This window comes from Pristiophorus japonicus, chromosome 21 (assembly GCF_044704955.1).
Source record: "Pristiophorus japonicus isolate sPriJap1 chromosome 21, sPriJap1.hap1, whole genome shotgun sequence".
NCBI lineage: Eukaryota > Metazoa > Chordata > Chondrichthyes > Pristiophoridae > Pristiophorus > Pristiophorus japonicus.
The window spans coordinates 50,062,553-50,081,613 of record NC_091997.1 but is presented as its reverse complement, the minus strand read 5'-3'; the positions used below and the strand labels follow the sequence as shown (position 1 = coordinate 50,081,613).

At 47.5% G+C, this 19,061-nt stretch overlaps 1 protein-coding gene across 16 annotated transcripts in view; it reads right to left on the bottom strand.

Moving 5' to 3' along the window:
• Window positions 1–19,061, bottom strand: part of tanc2a (tetratricopeptide repeat, ankyrin repeat and coiled-coil containing 2a) — a 1,120,879-nt gene that overhangs the window by 381,619 nt on the left and 720,199 nt on the right. The window lies entirely within an intron of this gene.

Below are 19,061 nucleotides of genomic sequence, written 5' to 3'. Positions count from 1 at the left end.
ATCTCATCTCAGAACACGTCGTATGTAATGAATTACTCTGAACTCGAGTGTCAGTTGTTATAGAAACATAGAAAATAGGTGCAGGTGTAGACAATTCGGCCGCTTGAGCCTGCACCACCATTCAATAAGATCATGGCTGATCATTCATCTCAGTACCCCTTTCCTGCTTTCTCTCCATACCCCTTGATCGCCTTAGCTGTAAGGGCCATATCTAACTCCCTCTTGAAAAGATCCAATGAACTGGCATCAACAACTATCTGCGGTAGGGAATTCCACAGGTCAACAACTCTGAGTGAAGAAGTTTCTCCTCATCTCAGTCCTAAATGGCTTACCCCTTATCCTTAGACTATGTCCCCTGGTTCTGGACTTCCCAAACATCAGGAACATTCTTCCTGCATCTAACCTGTCCATCCCATCAGAATTTTATATGTTTCTATGAGATCTCCCCTCATTCTTCTAAACTCCAGTGAATACAGGCCCAGTCGATAAGAGTCTCTCCTCATATGTCAGTCCTGACATCCCAGAAATCAGTCTGGTGAACCTTCGCTGCAGCCCCTCAACAGCAAGAATGTCCTTCCTCAGATTAGATGACCAAAACTGAACACAATATTCCAGGTGAGGCCTCACCAAGGCCCTGTACAAATCCCTGCTCCTATACTCAAATCTCCTAGCTATGAAGGCTAACATACCATTTGCCTTCTTCACCGCCTGCTGTACCTGCATGCCAACTTTCAATGACTGATGTACCATGACACCCAGGTCTCGCTGCACCTCCCCTTTTCCTAATCTGCTGCCATTCACATAATACTCTGCCTTCGTATTTTTACCCCCAAATTGGATAACCTCACATTTATCCACATTATCCTGCATCTGCCATGCATTTGCCCACTCACCTAGCCTATCCAAGTCACCCTGCAGCTTCTTAGCCTCCTCCTCACAGCTCACACCACCACCCAGCTTAGTGTCATCTGCAAACTTGGAGATATTACACTCAATTCTTTCATCTAAATCATTAATGTGTACTGTAAATAGCTGGAGTCCCAGAACTGAGCCCTGCGGCACCCCACTCGTCACTGCCTGCCATTCTGAAAAGGACGTGTTTATCCCGACTCTCTGCTTCCTGTCTGCCAACCAGTTCTCTATCCACTTCAGTACATTACCCCCAATACTACGTGCTTTAATTTTGCACACAAATCTCTTGTGTGGGACCTCGTCAAAAGCCTTTTGAAAGTCCAAATATACCACATCCACTGGTTCTCCTTTGTCCACTCGACTAGTTACATCCTCAAAAAATTCCAGAAAATTCCCAAGCATGATTTCCCTTTCATAAATCCATGCTGACTTGGACCGATCCTGCCACTGCTTTCCAAATGCGCTACTATTTCATCTTTAATAATTGATTCCAACAGTTTCCCCACTACTGATGTCAGGCTAACCGGTATGTAAATTCCCCGCTTTCTCTCTCCCTCCTTTTTTAAAAAGTGGTGTTACATTAACTACCCTCCAGTCCATAGGAACTGATCCAGAGTCGATAGACTGTTGGAAAATGATCACCAATGCATCCACTATTTCTAGGGCCACTTCCTTCAGTACTCTAGGATGCAGACTTATCAGGCCCCGGGATTTATCGGCCTTCAATCCCATCAATTTCCCTAACACAATTTCCTGCTTAATAAGGATTTCCTTCAGTTCCTCCTTTTCACTAGACCCTCGGACCCCTAGTATTTCCGGAAGGTTATTTGTGTCTTCCTTCGTGAAGACAGAACCAAAGTATTTGTTCAACTGGTCTGCCATTTCTTTGTTCCCCATTATAAATTCACCTGAATCTGACTGCAAGGGACTTACATTTGTCTTCACTAATCTTTTTCTCTTCACATATCTAAAAAAATGACTGCAAAAGCTTCTAATGTTCACAGCAAGCTTCCTCTCATACTCTATTTTCCTCCTCCTAATTAAACCCTTTGTCCTCCTCTGCTGAATTCTAAATTTCTCCCAGTCCTCAGGTTTGCTGCTTTTTCTGGCCAATTTATATGCCTCTTCCTTGGATTTAACACTATCCTTAATTTCCCTTGTTAGCCACGGTTGAGCCACCTTCCCCGTTTTATTTTTACACCAGACAGGGATGTACAATTGTTGAAGTTCATCCATGTGATCTTTAAATGTTTGCCATTGCCTATCCACCGTCTACCATTTAAGTATCATTTGCCAGTATATTCTAGCCAATTCACGTCTCATACCATCGAAGTTACCTTTCCTTAGGTTCAGGATCCTAGTCTCTGAATTAACTGTGTCACTCTCCATCTTAATAAAGAATTCTACCATATTATGGTCACTCTTCCCCAAGGGGCCTCGCACAACAAGATTGCCAATTGGTCCTTTCTCATTACACATCACCTAGTCTCGGATGAGTGATGTGTAGTTGGTTCCTCAACATATTGGTCTAGAAAACCATCCCTAATACACTCCAGGAAATCCTCCCCCACCGTATTGCTACCAGTTTGGTTAGCCCAATCAATAGGTGAGTAAACAAATGCATGGCAGATGCAGTATAATGTGGATAAATGTGAGGTTATCCACTTTGGGGGCAAAACCACGAAGTCAGATTATCTGAATGGCGGCAGATTAGGAAAAGGGGAGGTGCAACGAGACCTGGGTGTCATGGTACATCAGGCATTGAAAGTTGGCATGTAGGTACAGCCCTAAAGAAAGTGAGAATGTTTATCAACTTTTAAAATAACTTTGGAAGTCAACTTCCTAATGTCTGCCTCACAACCAAGCCTCGGGCCATCTACCATCAATGGCGCTACTCGGCACTGAGCTTGCGGCTAACATTTCGCCATAGGCAATTAGGCTTATAGAGCTGTGCCTGGTCTCCAGTTGTCTTGGACCCCCTTGCCACTAGACCAAGACCTTGTTCAGCTAAGACCGTGTGGTTGCCAGTGTGCAGCGGCCACCCCATGTTAAAAGAACTCACGGACAGGCATTTTCCACTTCATCAGTATGAAGTTCGGGACCTGGAACGTCAGGACCCTCATTGGCAATCGCAACAGCAACAGGCCGGAACGCCGCACCACGATAATTGCCCGGGAACTCAGATGTTTTGACATTGACATCGCCGCCCGAAGCGAGACCCGGCGTGCAGGGGAACGCCAGTTGAAGGAACATGGTGGAGGTTACACCTTCTTCTGGAAAGACAGAACTCCACCTTCATGGAGTCGGCTTTGCCGTCAAGAATGAGCTGGTTGACCGCCTCAAAGACTCCCCCTGTGGGGTTAACGAACGCCTCATGACTCTTTGTATTACCCTATCATGGAACCAATGCGCCACAGTCATCAGTGGGTACGCCCCTACACTCGATGCAATGAATGAGGCTGAAGAGGGTTTTTATTCCTACCTCGTGACATCCTTGTCCCGCGTCTCCATGGCTGACAAATTGATCCTCCTGGGTGATTTTAATGCCAGGGTCGACAAAGACACAGCCCTCTGGGGAGGCGTGATTGGCAGAGAGGGGGTAGGGAAAGCCAACTCCAGAGGTACCCTACTCCTGACAAAATGTCTAGAACATGAACTCCTCATCACCAATACCCTGTTCTGCCAGAGGGACAAATACAAGGCATCGTAGCAACACCCTCGCTCCAAACACTGGCACCTGCTTGACTATGTCATCGTCCGAGCCAGGGATCGCAAGGATGTGCACATCACCCACGCCATGACAGGAGCTGACGACTACTGGGCGGACCACTGCCTAATCTGATCCATCAACATTAACATTGCCCCAAAGCAGAGGAGGGGACAGCAGAAGCAGTTCCGCAAAAAAGGTAATGCCGGGGCACTTAGAGCCCTATACAGCCAGCGACTCACAGCTAATCTGGCGTGCCTTGATGACCCTGAGATGCTGAATGCCACAGCGCTTGGTCTGCCCTCCAGGCCTCTATAACCAGTGCCTGTGAAAAGACACTTGGTCACTCAACCAGAAAACATCAGGGCTGGTTTGCTGAAAATGATCAGGAGATCGAAGAACTAATATATCGCAAGGGCAAAGCATTTCTGAGCCTCAAGCAACCACCCAATTCGAGAGCTGCAAAACAACATAACAGATGGCTCAAGGCTCAGGTCCAACAAAAACACCTGTCACACTGTAATGAAGGTGTCCTAAGGCGAGCTCAGGGAGGACAGAAACCTCCTGTGGAGCAGAAGGGCAAAAAGCTCGCTTGATATTGATTTTCAGTATGAATACAGACCGTGAAAGCGGGGCCTCACGATTCCTTCTGTGGTGGTTAGAGAAAGCACAGGGGATACAACAATTGGCCGACAGCCACGATATGTGAGGATTCTTCACTGCAGTCAAGGCCACCTACGGTCCAAACTCCCAAAGCCCCATCCCACTCCTGGCCAAGAACGGGGAAACACTCATCAAAGACACCGAGGCTTTCGGGGCCCGATAGAAGGGTCACTTTGAAGATCTCCTCAATCGAGACTCTGCCTTTGACTTGAATGTTCTCAACTCCATCCCGCAGCATGCGACCCGCCACCAACTCAGTGAAACTCCAACGTTGCACGAGGTCGGCAAAGCCATAAAACAGCTGAAGAATAACAAGGCTGCGGGTGAGGATGGAATCCCTGCTGAGGTGCTAAAGTATGGCGGAAAGACGCGGATACATAACCTCATCTCTCTCATCTGGTGGGAGATCTGAGAGACGCAGTGATTGTGACCATTTTTTAAAAAAGGGGACAAGTCCGATTGCGGCAACTACAGAGGAATCTCCCTGCTATCAGCCACTGGGAAAGTTGTCGCTAGAGTTCTCCTCAATCGACTTCTCCCTGTGGCCGAGGAGCTCCTCCCGGAATCACAATGCGGATTTCATCCCCTACGGGGCACAACAGATATGATCTTTGCAGCGCGACAGCTGCAGGAAAAATACAGGGAGCAGCACCAGCCCTTATACATGGCCTTTTCAATCTTACAAAGGCCTTTGACACTGTCAACCGTGAGGGTCTATGGAGCGTCCTCCTCTGTTTCGGATGCCCCCAAAAGTTTGTCAACATCCTTCGCCTGCTTCACGATGACATGCAGGCCGTGATCCTTACCAATAGATCCATTACAGACCTAATTCACGTCCGGACCGGGGTCAAACAGGGCTGCGTCAACCCTCTTCTCAATCTTCCTCGCTGCCATGCTCCACCTCACAATCAACAAGCTCCCCGCTGGAGTGGAACTAAACGACAAAACCAGTGGGAAGCTGTTTAACCTATGCCGCCTCCAGGCCAGGTCCAAGATCATCCCAACCTCTGCTGTTGAACTGCAGTATGCGGACGACACCTGCATCGGCGCACATTCAGAGGCTGAACTCCAGGATATTGTCAATGTATTCACTAAGGCACATGAAAGCATGGGCCTTATGCTTAATATCCGTAAGACCCAGCCTGTCATCATCGCACTGCACTGCCCTCCAATCAAGATTCACGGCGCAGCCCTCGACAAAGTGGAGCATTTCCCATATCTCGTGAGCCTCTTATCAACAAAGGCAAACATTGATGCGGAGATTCAACATCGCCTCCAGTGTGCCAGTGCAGCCTTCGGCCGTCTCAGGAAAAGAGTGTTTGAAGACCAGGCCCTCAAATCTACCACCAAGCTCATGGTCTACAGGGCTGTAGTAATACCCGCCCTCCTGTATGGATCTGAGGCATGGACGATGTATAGAAGGCACCTCAAGTCGCTGGAGATCTATCACCAACGTTGTCTCCGCAAGATCCTGCAAATCCTCTGGGAGGACAGGCAGACCAACATCAGACCCTCGACCAGGCTAACTTTCCCAGTATTGAAGCACTGACCACACTTGATCAGCTTTGCTGGGCAGGCCACATAGTTCGCATGCCAAATATGAGACTCCCTAAGCAAATGCTTTATGCGGAGCTCCTTCATGGTAAACGAGCCAAAGGAGGACAGCGGAAACGTTATAAGGACACCCTCAAAGCCTCCCTGGTAAAGTGCGACATCACCACTGACACCTGGGAGAGCCTGGCCAAAGACCGCCCGAGGTGGAGAAAGTGCATCGGGAGGCCGTTGAGCTCTTCGAGTCTCAACACAAAGAACGAGATGAGACCAAGCGCAGGCAGCGGAAGGAGCGTGCGGCAAACCAGCCCCACCAATCCCTTCCCTCGACGAATGCCTGTGGCTCTCGTATCGGACTGTTCAGCCATCAAAGGACTCATTTTGGGAGTGGAAGCAAGTCTTCCTCGATTCCGAAGGACTGCCTATGATGACAGCAGGCGGTGAAGAAGGCAAATGGTATGTTGGCCTTCATAGCTAGGGGATTTGAGTGTAAGAGCAGGGAGATCTTACTGCAGTTGTACAGAGCCTTGGTGAGGCCTCACTGGAATATTGTGTTCAGTTTTGGTCTCCTAATCTGAGGAAGGACGTTCTTGCTATTGTGGGGCTGCAGCAAAGGTTCACTAGATTGATTCCCGGGATGGCGGGACTGACAGATGAGGAGAGACTGGATCGACTGAGCCTGTATTCACTGGAGTTTAGAAGGATGAGAGAGGATCTCATAGAAACATATAAAATTCTGATGGGACTGGACAGGTTAAATGCAGGAAGAATGTTCCCGATGTTGGGGAAGTCCAGAACCAGAAGACCTAGTCTTAGGATAAGGGGTAGGCCATTTAGGACTGAGATGAGGAGAAATTTCTTCACTCAGAGAGTTGTGAACCTGTGGAATTCCCTGCCGCAGAGAGTTGTTGATGCCAGTTCATTGGATATATTCAAGAGGGAGTTAGATATGGTCCTTACGGCTAAAGGGATCAAGGAGTATGGAGAGAAAGCAGGAAAGGGGTACTGAGGTGAATGATCAGCCATGATCTTATTGAATGGTGGTGCAGGTTCGAAGGGCCGAATGGCCTACAGCTGCACCCATTTTCTATGTTTCTATATGTAGATTAAAGTTGCCCATGATAACTGCTGTACCTTTATTGCACGTATCCCTAATTTCTTGTTTGATGCTGTCCCCAACCTCACTACTACTGTTTGGTGGTCTGTACACAACTCCCACTAGCGTTTTCTGCTCTTTGGTATTCCGCAACTCCACCCATACAGATTCCACATCATCCAAGCTGGTGTCCTTCCTTACTATTGCATTAATTTCCTCTTTAACCAGTAACGCTACCCCACCTCCTTTTCCTTTCTGTCTAACCTTCCTGAATGTTGAATACTCCTGGATGTTGAGTTCCCAGCCTTGGTCACCCTGGAGCCACGTCTCCGTGATGCCAATTATATCATATTCATTAATTGCTGCCTGAGCAATTAATTCATCTACCTTATTACGAATACATCTTGCCTGGTGGCATAGAGCCTTCAGGCTTATCTTTTTAACACACTTTGCCCCTTTAGAATTTTGATGTAATGTGGCCCTTTTTGATTTTTGCCGTGGGTTTCTCTGCCCTCCACTTTTATTTTTCTTCTTTCTATCTTTTGCTTCTGCCCCCATTCTACTTCCCTCCGTCTCCCTGCATAGGTTCCCATCCCCCTGCCATATTAGTTTAACCTCTCCCCAATAGCACGAGCAAACACTCCCCCTAGGACACTGGTTCTGGTCCTGCCCACGTGCAGACCGTCTGGTTGTACTGGTCCCCCACCCCCAGAACTGGTTCCAATGTCCCAGGAATTTAAATCCCTCCTTCTGCACCATTCCTCAAGCCATGTATTCATCTGAGTTATCCTGTGATTCGTACTCTGACTAGCACACGTGGCACTGGTAGCAATCCTGAGATTACTATCTTTAAAGTCCTACTTTTTAATTTAACTCCTAGCTCCCTAAATTCAGCTTGTAGGAGCTCATCCCATTTTTTTACCTATATCGTTGGTACCTATATGCACCACGACAACTGGCTGTTCACCCTCCCCCTCCAAAATGTCCTGCAACCGCTCCGAGACATCCTTGACCTTTGCACCAGGGAGGCAACATACCATTCTGGAGTCTTGATTGTGGCCGCAGAAACGTCTATCTATTCTCCTTACAATAAATACCCTACCACTATAGTTCTCCCACTCTTTTTCCTGCCCTCCTGTGCAGCAGAGCCACCCACGGTGCCAGATAAATGGCGTAGCAAATTTACACATCGTAAGTTCCTACAAACAGAACTATTTTGCTGCATTAGGAGAAAAGGGAACCAAAGGGAATAACTTAAGAGTGGGGTTAAATATAACTTGGAGGTTACTTGATACACAGAATTCAAGTTGGGCATGAAACACATGAACAGGACAGAACTTCTAGGATTTTTCCTCACTGGTAACTTGAGCTATTCAAAGCTATATCATGAATAAAGAAGGATATAATTAAAATATGTAATATAGAGGTACAGGTTAGATATCTCTGGTCCGGAAACATCCATGGTTCGGCTTCGGCAACCCGCGCTTCCTGGCCCTGTGATCAGTGCACAACTGTTGCTTTGCATGGGTGGCTTCCCAGTTTCACGTGCTTATACAGAGAGCGCGAGCGAGGCCAGAGTTCCGAAGCCGGAGCGAGGCAGAAGCGTTCAGGAGCCGCGGGCGCTGTCTCTGTTCGGCGTGACCTCCTGTGGTTCAGAAAATTCTCTGTTCCGTCACCGGTCAGGTCCCAGTCAGGTCAGAGAGATCCAACCTGTAATCATTTAGTAACTAGACTTCGATAATACATTTGTTCTGGACATTATCTAACAATATTATAAACCAAACAGCTCCCAGTGAAGAAATCAGCAGCTAATGTGCCTATAGGATTCTTGCATTAATACACTCTAAATGCTTAGATGCGACTGTGCAGCTGCGCATGTATTCCAATCTTGCCGCTGGCTGGTCTTTTCAGTTATTGTAAAAGATGCTGAAAATACTCGAGTAGCTTTGCTGCAGAGAGAGCTCCTGCATCCCTGTATGTCTACACTGCCTATAACAATGTAAAGGGACGCTAGTGGAAAAATTCACCCTGTAGATTCACCCATGTTCTTGTGCACTATGAAAAATGCATTCTCTTTTCATGACAAGACAAATTATAGCTTAAGACTCTACAGAACTATTTTATTCCATTAAATGAGTACTTGATATTATTTGAGCAAAACCGCAAGAAGATTTGACAATTGCTTAGGCTCCATGTAGTCCCCAGCCTCCTGAGGCATATTACCCTACATTCATATATTGTCACATGTAGTTTAGCAGGTGCAATTAGATCTAGTATTTGCCTGCAGTTGCAGGGAGGAGATCTGCAGGGACCGATGACTCAGATTCCTTTATGGCTTACAAAACATATATATGCCCGACATGTTAATCATTTGCCAGCAGCTATACCTTGCATTACAGTAAAAAAGGAACCATTTTAAATTAATATGTACATGCTGTCACTTTCAAACTGAAATTTGTGACAACATTTTTAAAGCACCAGCATACCAATGTCAGTTGGATACAGCAAAGGCTATGGGCCCTGATAACATCCCGGCTGTCGTGCTGGAGACTTGTGATCCAGAACTAACCGCGCCTCGAGCCAAGCTGTTTCAGTACAGCTGCAACACTGGAATTTACCCAACAATGTGGAAAACTGCCCAGGAATATCCTGTCCACAAAAAGCAGGACAAATCCAATCCGGCCAATTACTGCCCCATCAATCTACTCTCAATCAGCAGCAAAGTGATGGAAGATGTCGTCGACAGTGATATCAAGCGGCACTTGCTCATTCAATGACCTGCTCATTGATTCTCAGTTTGGGTTCCGCCAGGACCATTCAGCTCCAGACCTCATTACAACCTTGGTCCAAACATTAACAAAAGAGTTGAATTCCAGAGGTGAGCTGAGAGTGATTGTCCTTGACATCCAGGCAGCATTTGACTGAGTGTGGCATCAAGGAGCCCTAGTAAAACTGAAGTCAATGGTAAATCAGGGGGAAAACTCTCCAATGGCTGGAATCATACCTAGCACAAAAGATGGTTGTGGTTGTTGGACAGCCCCAGGAATCGCCGCAGGAATTCCTCAGGGCAATGTCCTAGACCCAACTATCTTCAACTGCTTCATCAATTACCAACTCTCCATCATAAGGTCAGAAATGGAGATGTTCGCTGATGATTGCACAGTATTCAGTTCCATTCACAACTCCTCAGATAATGAAGCAGTCCATGCCCACATGCAGCAAGACCTGGACGACATTCAGGCTTGGGCTGATAAGTGGCAAGAAACATCCGTGCCACACAAGTGCCAGGCAATGACTATCTCCAACAAGCGCGAGTCTTGAAGGGAAGGGTAGGCGGGGAGCCTGGTTTGCCGCACGCTCCTTCCGCTGCCTGCGCTTGATTTCTGCGATACTCGAGGAGCTCGGCACTTCCTCCACTTAGGTCAGTCTTTGGCCAGGAACTCCCAGGTGTCAGTGGGGATGTCGCACTTTATCAGGGAGGCTTTGAGGGTGTCCTTGTAACGTTTCACTGCCCACCTTTGGCTCGTTTGCTGTGGACGAGTTCCGAGTAGAGTGCTTGCTTTGGGAGTCTCGTGTCTGGCATGCGAACTATGTGGCCTGTCCAGCAGAGCTGATCAAGTGTGGTCAGTTCTTCAATGCTGGGGATGTTGGCCTGGAGGAGGACGTTAAAGTTGGTGCGTCTGTCCTCCCAGGGGATTTGTAGGGTCTTGCGGAGACATCATTGGTGGTATTTCTCCAGCGATTTGAGGTGTCTACTGTACATGGTCCACATCTCTCAGCCATACAGGAGGGCGGGTATTACTACAGTCCTGTCGACCATGAGTTTGGTGACAGTTTTGAGGGCCTGGTCTTCAAAAACACTTTTCCTCAGGCGGCCAAAGGCTGCACTGGCGGCGGTGTTGGATTGCTTCGTCAATGCCTGCTCTTGTTGATAGGAGGCTCCCGAGATAAGGGAAGTGGTCCACGTTGTCCAGGGCCGCGCCGTGGATCTGGATGTCTGGGGGGGCAGTGCTGTGCGTGAGGATAGGCTGGTGGAGGACCTTTGTCTTACTGATGTTTAGCGTAAGGCCCACGCTTTCGTACACCTCGGTAAATACGTTGACTATGTCCTGGAGTTCAGCCTCTGTGTGTGCACAGACACAGGTGTCGTCTGCCTACTATAGCTTGACGACAGAGATTGGAGTGGTCTTGGATCTGGCCTGCAGACGGCGAAGGTTGAACAGCTTCCCACTGGTTCTGTAGTTTAGTTCCACTCCAGCAGGGAGCTTGTCAATTGTGAGGTGGAGCATGGCAGGTGAGGAAAATTGAGACGAGGGATGGGGCAATGACGCAGCCCTGCTTGACCCCGGTCTGGACGTGGTTTGGGTCTGTGATGGATCTGTTGGTAAGGATCACGGCCTGCATGTCGTCGTGGAGCAGGCAGAGGATGGTGACAAACTTTTGGGGGCATCCGAAACGGAGGAAGCAGCTCCATAGATCCTCGTGGTTGACAGTGTCAAAGGCCTTTGTAAAGTCGAAGGCGGCTATGTATAAGGGCTGGCACTGTTCCCTGCATTTTTCTTGCAGCTGTCACGCTGCAAAAATCATGTCCGTTGTGCCCCGGAGGGGATGAAATCCGCACTGCGACTCCAGGAGGAGCTCCTCGGCCACAGAGAGAAGACAGTTGAGGAGGACTCTGGCGACGACTTTCATAGTGGCTGATAGCAGGGAGATTCCTGTGTAGTTGCCGCAGTCGGACTTGTCCCCTTTTTTAAAGATGGTCACGATCACTGCATCTCTAAGATCTCCCGGCATGCTCTCCTCCCTCCAGTTGAGAAAGATGAGGTCATGTATTCGTGCCAGCAGTGTTTCTCCGCCATACTTCAGTGCCTCAGCAGGGATTCTATCCACTCCCATAGCCTTGTTGTTTTTTTAGCTGTCTTTTGGCTTTTTCTACCTCGTGCAATGTTGGGGTTTCACTGAGGTGGTGGCCGGTAGCATGCTGCGGAACGGAGTTGAGAACACTCGAGTCAAAGGCAGAGTCTCGAGTGAGGAGATCTTCGAAGTGCTCCTTCCAGCGGGCCCCGACTGCCTCGGTGTCCTTGATGAGTGTTTCCCCGTTTTTGCCAGCAGCGGGATGGGGCCTTGGGTGTTTGGACCGTAGGTGGCCTTGACAGCAAATCCTCGTACATCATGGCTGTCGGCCAGCTGCTGTGTCTCCTGTGCTTTCTCCATCCACCACCTGTCCTTTAGGTTCCGGGTTTTTTGTTGGACCTTAGCCTTTAGCCGTCTGTAATGCTGCTCCCGAGTTGGGTTGTTGTTTAAGGATCAGAAATGCTCTGCGCTTGCAATCGATGAAGCTCTTGTATCTCCTGATCATTCTCACCAAACCAGTCCTAGTGTTTCATGGTTGCGTGACCGAGTGTCTCTTTGCAGGCACTGGTTATAGAGGCCTGGAGGGAAGACCAAGCGCTGTGGGCATTCTGTGTCTCGGGGTCATCAAGGCATGGCAGATTAGCTGTGAGGCGCTGACTGTATAGGGCTCTCTTAGCTGGGTCCTTAAGAGCCCCGGCATTGACTTTTTTGCGACACTGCTTCTGCTGCCCCCCTTCGCTTTGGGGCTATGTTGATGTCAATGATGGATCGAATTAGGCGAGGGTCCGTCCAGCAGTCGTCAGCTCCTGTCATGGCATGGGTGATGCGCACATCCATGCGATTAGGCTTAGGCTCGATGACAGTCGAGCAGGTGCCAGTGTTTGGAGCGAGGGTGTTGCCTTGTATTTGTCCTTCTGTGGAACAAGGTGTTGGTGATGACAAGTTCATGGTCTAGACATTTTGTCAGGAGTAGGGTACCACTGGAGTTGGCTTTCCCTACCCCCTCTCTGCCATTCCCACCTCCCCAGCGGGCTGTGTCCTTGCCGACCCTGGCGTTGAAGTCGCCAAGGAGAAACAGTTTGTCGCCCACGGGGACGCAGGTCAGTGATTTTGAGAGGTTGGAGTAAAAACCCTCTTTGACCTCATCTGTTGCATCGAGTGTTGCGGCATAAGCACTGACGACTGTGGCGCACTGGTTCCGGAATAGGGTGAGTCGAAGCGTCATGAGGCGCTCATTAGCCCCGCAAGGGGAGTCTTTGAGGCGGTCTACCAGCTCGTTTTTGATGGTGAAGCCGACTCCCTTTCCAGAAGGTGTAACCTCCACTTTGTTTCTTGAGCTGACCTTCCCCTGCACACCAGGTCTCACTTAGGGCGGCGATGTCGATATCAAAGCATCTAAGTTCTCGGGCAACTATGGCGGTGCGGCCGGTCGCCGTTGGGGTTGTTCATGAGGGTCCTGACGTTCCAGGTCCCGGACTTCATGTTAGAGGAGTGGAAGATGCCTGTGCATGATTTCTTTTAACGTGGGGTTGTCGTTGCACACCAGCTACCACATGGGCTAACCTGAGCACGGTCTTGGTCCAGTGGCAAGTTGGTCCAAGGCGACTGGAGACCAGGCACTGCTGTATGGGCCTCGTTGCTTATGGCGAGATGTTGGCTGCAGGCTCAGAGCTGGGTAGCACTCTTGATGGTAGGTGGTCCAAGGTCAAAATCCTGGAACTCCCTCCCTAACTGCACTATGGGAGTACCTTTACCACAGGACGACAGCGGTTCAAGGTGGCGGCTCACCACCACCACCTCAAGGGCAATTAGGGATAGGCAATAAAAGCCTTGCCAGCGACGCCCACATCTCAGGAACGAATAAAAAAAAGTGAGCAAGAATAACCATTTAAGGGAACACACTGCCATCGAGTTCCACAACACTAATACAGAACCATGGAGCGAGGGCGAATGAACATCTGGTCCCCAACTCATTCAGTTTCCAATCTGAACCATGATGGTCATAAGCTATGTCATGTCCCCACAGGGAAGGGAGGGGGCAGGATGGAAAATGGACAAAAGGATTGCAACTCGCAGTCTTTAGCACCATCTATTGACCTGCAACAGTTTTTATCTGTACAGTGCTCAAGTGCTGGTTAATCCTTGCTACTGGACCAAGACCTAGCTCTGACAAGCCCGTGTGGTGGCTGGGGTGCAACGGCCACCACACGTTAAAAAAAAACCACGCACAGGCATCTTCCATCCTTCAAGATGTAGTTCGGGATCCAGAATATTAGGTCCTTCATTGAAACACCTGCGAACTCATCCCTTTTCAGCGTGGAAGCAAGTCATCTTCGTTCGAGGGACTGTCTGATGATGATGCTCAAGTGCAAGATACAGCGCAGGAGGCCATTTCGGCCCATCGTGTCCGCACCGGCAGACAAAGAGCCACATGGCCCTCGGTCAGCAGCCCTGAAGGTTCCATTTAAACCTATCAACAATGAACAATGGTGGAAAGGTAAAGAGCATCCGGCCCAACCAATCCACCCCCCCACACAACTGCGACACCCCTTGCACCGCAACATTCTACACTCCACCCCAACCGGAGCAATGCGATCTCCTGGGAGGCAAAAAAAAACAGGTAAAACCCAGGCCAATTGTGGAAAAAATCTGGAAAAATTCCTCTCTGACCCATCCAGGCGATCGAAACTAGTCCAGGAGATCACCCTGGCCGTATTCGATTCCCTGCAGTACTTACCATCGTATCTGCACCAGCCAACAAAAGGTTATCCGGTCTAATCCCACTTCCCAGCTCTAGGTCCGAAACCCTGCAGGTTGCGGCACTTCAAGTGCCCATTCAAGCACCTTTTAAATGTGGTGTGGGTTTCTGCATCCACGACCCTTCCAGACAGTGAGTTTCAGACCCCCACAACCCTCTGCGTGAAGAAGCTTCTCCTCAAATTCCCTCTGAACCTTCCACCAACCACCTTAAACCGATGCCTCCTCGTAATTGACCCCTCCACCAAGGGAAATACGCCCTTGCTATCCACTATATCCAGGCTTCTCAAAATTTTATAGATCTCAATGAGGTCTCCTCTCATCCTCCTCTGTTCCAATGAGAACAAACCCAGCCTATCCAATCTGTCCTCATAGCTAAGATTCTCCATTCCAGGCAGCATTCTAGTAAATCTCCTCTGCAACCTCTCTAGTGCAATCACATCCTTCCTATAATATGGTGACCAGAACTACACGCAGTATTCCAGCTGTGGCCTAACCAGAGTATTATACAATTTAAGCATAACCTCCCTGCTCTTGTATTCTATGCCTCGGCCAATAAAGGCAAGCATTCCGTATGCCTTCTTAACCACCTTATCCATCTGGCCTGCTACTTTCAGGGATCTGTGGACAAGCACTCCAAGGTCCTTTTGTTCATCTACACTTCTAAGTGGTCTACCGTTTAATGTGTAGACTCTTTCTTTATTAGACCTCCCCATGTGAATTTCCTTACACTTCTCCGAATTACATTCCATTTGCCATTGTTCTGCCCACCTGACCAGTAGATTGATATCCTCCTGCAGTCCATTACTTTTCTCTTGATTATCAACCACACCGCCAATTTTAGTGTAATCTGCAAAATTCTTAATTATACTCCCTATATTCAAATATAGATCATTGATGTATACCACAAAAATCAAAAGAACCCAGTACTAATCCCTGCAGAACCCCACTGGAAACATCCTTCCAGTCACAAACCATCCATCAACCATTACCCTTTGTTTCCTACCACTATACCAATTTTGGATCCAACTTGCCACCTTGCCCGAGATCCCATGGGCTTTAACCTTCGTGACCAGTCTGCCATGTGGGACTTATCGAAACCTTTGCTAAAGTTCATATACACTACATCGTACGCACTTTCCTCATAGACCCTCCTAGTTACCCTCTGGAAAAATTCAATCAGGTTAGTCGTACACGATCTTCCCTTAACAAATCAGTTCTGACTGTCCCTAATTAATCCTTGCCTTTCTAAATGTAGATTTATCCTGTCTTTCAGGATTTTTTCTAATAATTTTCCCACCACTGAGGTTAGGCTGACAGGCCTGTAATTACTTGGCCTATCCCTTTCTCCCTTCTTAAACAAGGGTACCACATTAGCAGTCCTCCAATCCTCCGGCACCATGCCCAGATCCAAAGAGGACTGGAAAATGATGGTCAAGGCCTTTGCAATTTCCTCTTTTACTTCCCTGAACAGCCTGGGATGCATTTCATCTGGGCCTGGGGACTTGTCTACTTTCAAAGCTGCTAAACCTCTTAATATCTCCTCTCTCACTATGTTTATTTCATCTAGAATTTCACACTCCTCCTCGATAGCAGTATATGCATTGTCCCTTTCCTTTGTGAAAACAGATGTAAAGTATTCATTAAAAACCAAACCAACATCTATTGCCTCGAAAGAGATTACCCTCATGGTCTCTAATAGGCTTTACCCTTTCTTTAGTTATCCTCTTGCTCTTAATATATTTATCGAACATCTTTGGGTTTTCCTAAATTTTACTTGCTAAAAATGAGCATTGCTAATATCCTTTTTAATTTTACCTCTGGACTTTCTATATTCCTCCAAAGATTCTACAGTATTTAGCCGTCAGTATATGACATACGCTTCCCTTTTTTCCTTTATCCTTCCCTGTAAGTCCCTAGACATCCAGGGCGGGCTCTAGAATTGTTACACACACCCTTTTTCTTTAAGGGCACGTTTGGCCTGAGCCCTCTGGATCTCCTCCTTGAATGCCTCCCACTGTTTCGACACTGATTTACCCACAAGTAGCTGTTTCCAGTCCACAATGGCCAAATCACTTCTCAACTTAGCAAAGTTAGCTTTTCGTCAATTTGGGACTTTTATTCCTGGTCTATTCCTTATTCATAACTACCTTGAATCTGACTGAATTATGGTCACTGGCACCCAAGTGCTCTCCCACCTATAGACTTCCACCCTAAGTGGAGGAAGTGTATCAGGGAGGGCACTGAGCACCTCGAGTCTCATCGCCGAGAGCATGCAGAAAACAAGCGCAGGCAGCGGAAAGAGCGTGCGGCAAATATGACCCACGCTCCCTGACCCTCAACGACTATCTGTCCCACCTGTGACAGGGACTGTGGCTCTCGTATTGGGACTGTTCAGCCACCTAAGGATTTATTTCAAGAGTGGAAGCAAATCTTCCTCGATTCCGAGGGACTACCTATGATTATGATGATGATGATGATGATGATGATGATGATGATGATGATACCCCCTTCCACTGCTTCATTCCCCAAAACTAAATCCAAAACTGCCCACTCTCGTGTTGGGCTTGTTACATATTGACTGCATTTTAAGAACTCTGAATGCATTTTAAGAATTCTGCACCTTCTATACCCTTCACACTATATTTGTCCCAATCAATATTAGGATAGTTAAAATCCCCTATTATTAGTGCCCTATGGTTTTTGGACTTCACAGAAATTTACATAGAAACATAGAACATAGGTGCAGGAGTAGGCCATTCGGCCCTTCGAGCCTGCACCACCATTCAATAAGATCATGGCTGATCATTCACCTCAGTACCCCTTTCCTGCTTTCTCTCCATACCCCTTTAGCCATAAGGGCCATATCCAACTCCCTCTTGAATATATCTTTCGAACTGGCATCAACAACTCTCTGCGGAAAAGAATTCTACAGGTTAACAACTCTCTGAGTGAAGAAGTTTCTCCTGATCTCGGTCCTAAATGGCTTACCCCTTATCCTAAGACTGTGACCCCTGGTTCTGGACTTCCCCAACATCGGGAACATTCTTCCTGCATCTAACCTGTCCAGTCCCGTCAGAATTTTATATGTTTCTATGAGATCCCCTCTATTTCTTCGAAACTCCAGTAAATACAGGCCCAGTCTATCCAGTCTCTCCTCATATGTCATGCATTTTCCCACTCACCTAACCAAGTCACCCTGCAGCCTCTTAGCATCCTCCTCACAGCTTACACCGCCATCCAGCTTAATGTCATCTGCAAACTTGGAGATATTACTCTCAATTCCTTCATCTAAATCATTAATGTATATTGTAAATAGCTGCGGTCCCAGCACTGAATCCTGCGGCACTCCACTAGTCACTGTCTGCCATTCTGAAAAGGACCCGTTTATCCCGACTCTGCTTCCTGTCTGCCAACCAGTTCTCTATCCACATCAGTATATTACCCCCAATAACATGTGCTTTAATTTTGCACACCAATCTCTTGTGTGGGACCTTGTTAAAAGCCTTTTGAAAATCCAAATACACTACATCCACTGGTTCTCCCTTGTGCACTCTACAAGTTACATCCTTAAAATATTCGAGAAGATTTGTCAAGCATGATTTCCCCTTCATAAATCCATGCTGACTTGGACCGATCCTGTCACTGCTTTGCAAATGCGCTGCTATTTCATCTTTAATAATTGATTCCAACATTTTCCCCACTACTGATGTCAGGCTAACCGGTCTATAATTACCCGTTTTCTCTCTTCCCTCCTTTCTTAAAAAGTGGTGTTACATTACCTACACTCCAGTCCATAGGAACTGATCCAGAGTCAATAAACTGTTGGAAAATGATCACCAATGCATCCACTATTTCTAGGGCCACTTCCTTAAATACTCTGGAATGCAGACTATCAGGCCCTGGGGATTTATCGGCCTTCAATCCTATCAATCTCCCTCGCACAATTTCCTGACAAGGATTTCCTTCAGTTCCTCCTTCTCGCTAGTCCCTCGGTTCCCTAGCATTTCCAGAACATTATTTATGTCTTCCTTCGTGAAGATGGAACCAAAGTATTTGTTCAATTGGTCTGCCATTTCTTTGTTCCCCATTATAAATTCACCTGATTCTGACTGCAAGGGACCTACGTTTGTCTTCACTAATCTTTTTCTCTTCACATATCTATAGAAGCTTTTGCAGTCAGTTTTTATGTTCCCGGCAAGCTCCTCTCATACTCTATTTTCCCCCTCCTAATTAAACCCTTTGTCTTCTGCTGAATTCTAAATTTCTCCCAGTCCTCGGGTTTGCTGCTTTTTCTGGCCAATTAATGCACCTCTTCCTTGGATTTAACACTATCCCTAATTTCCCTTGCTAACCACGGTTGAGCCACCTTCCCAGTTTTATTTTTTACTTCAGACAATTGTTAAAGTTCATCCATGTGATCTTTAAATGTTTGCCATTGCCTATCCACCGTCAACCCTTTCCACCGTCAACCCTTTAAGTATCATTCGCCAGTCTATTTTAGCCAATTCACATCTCATA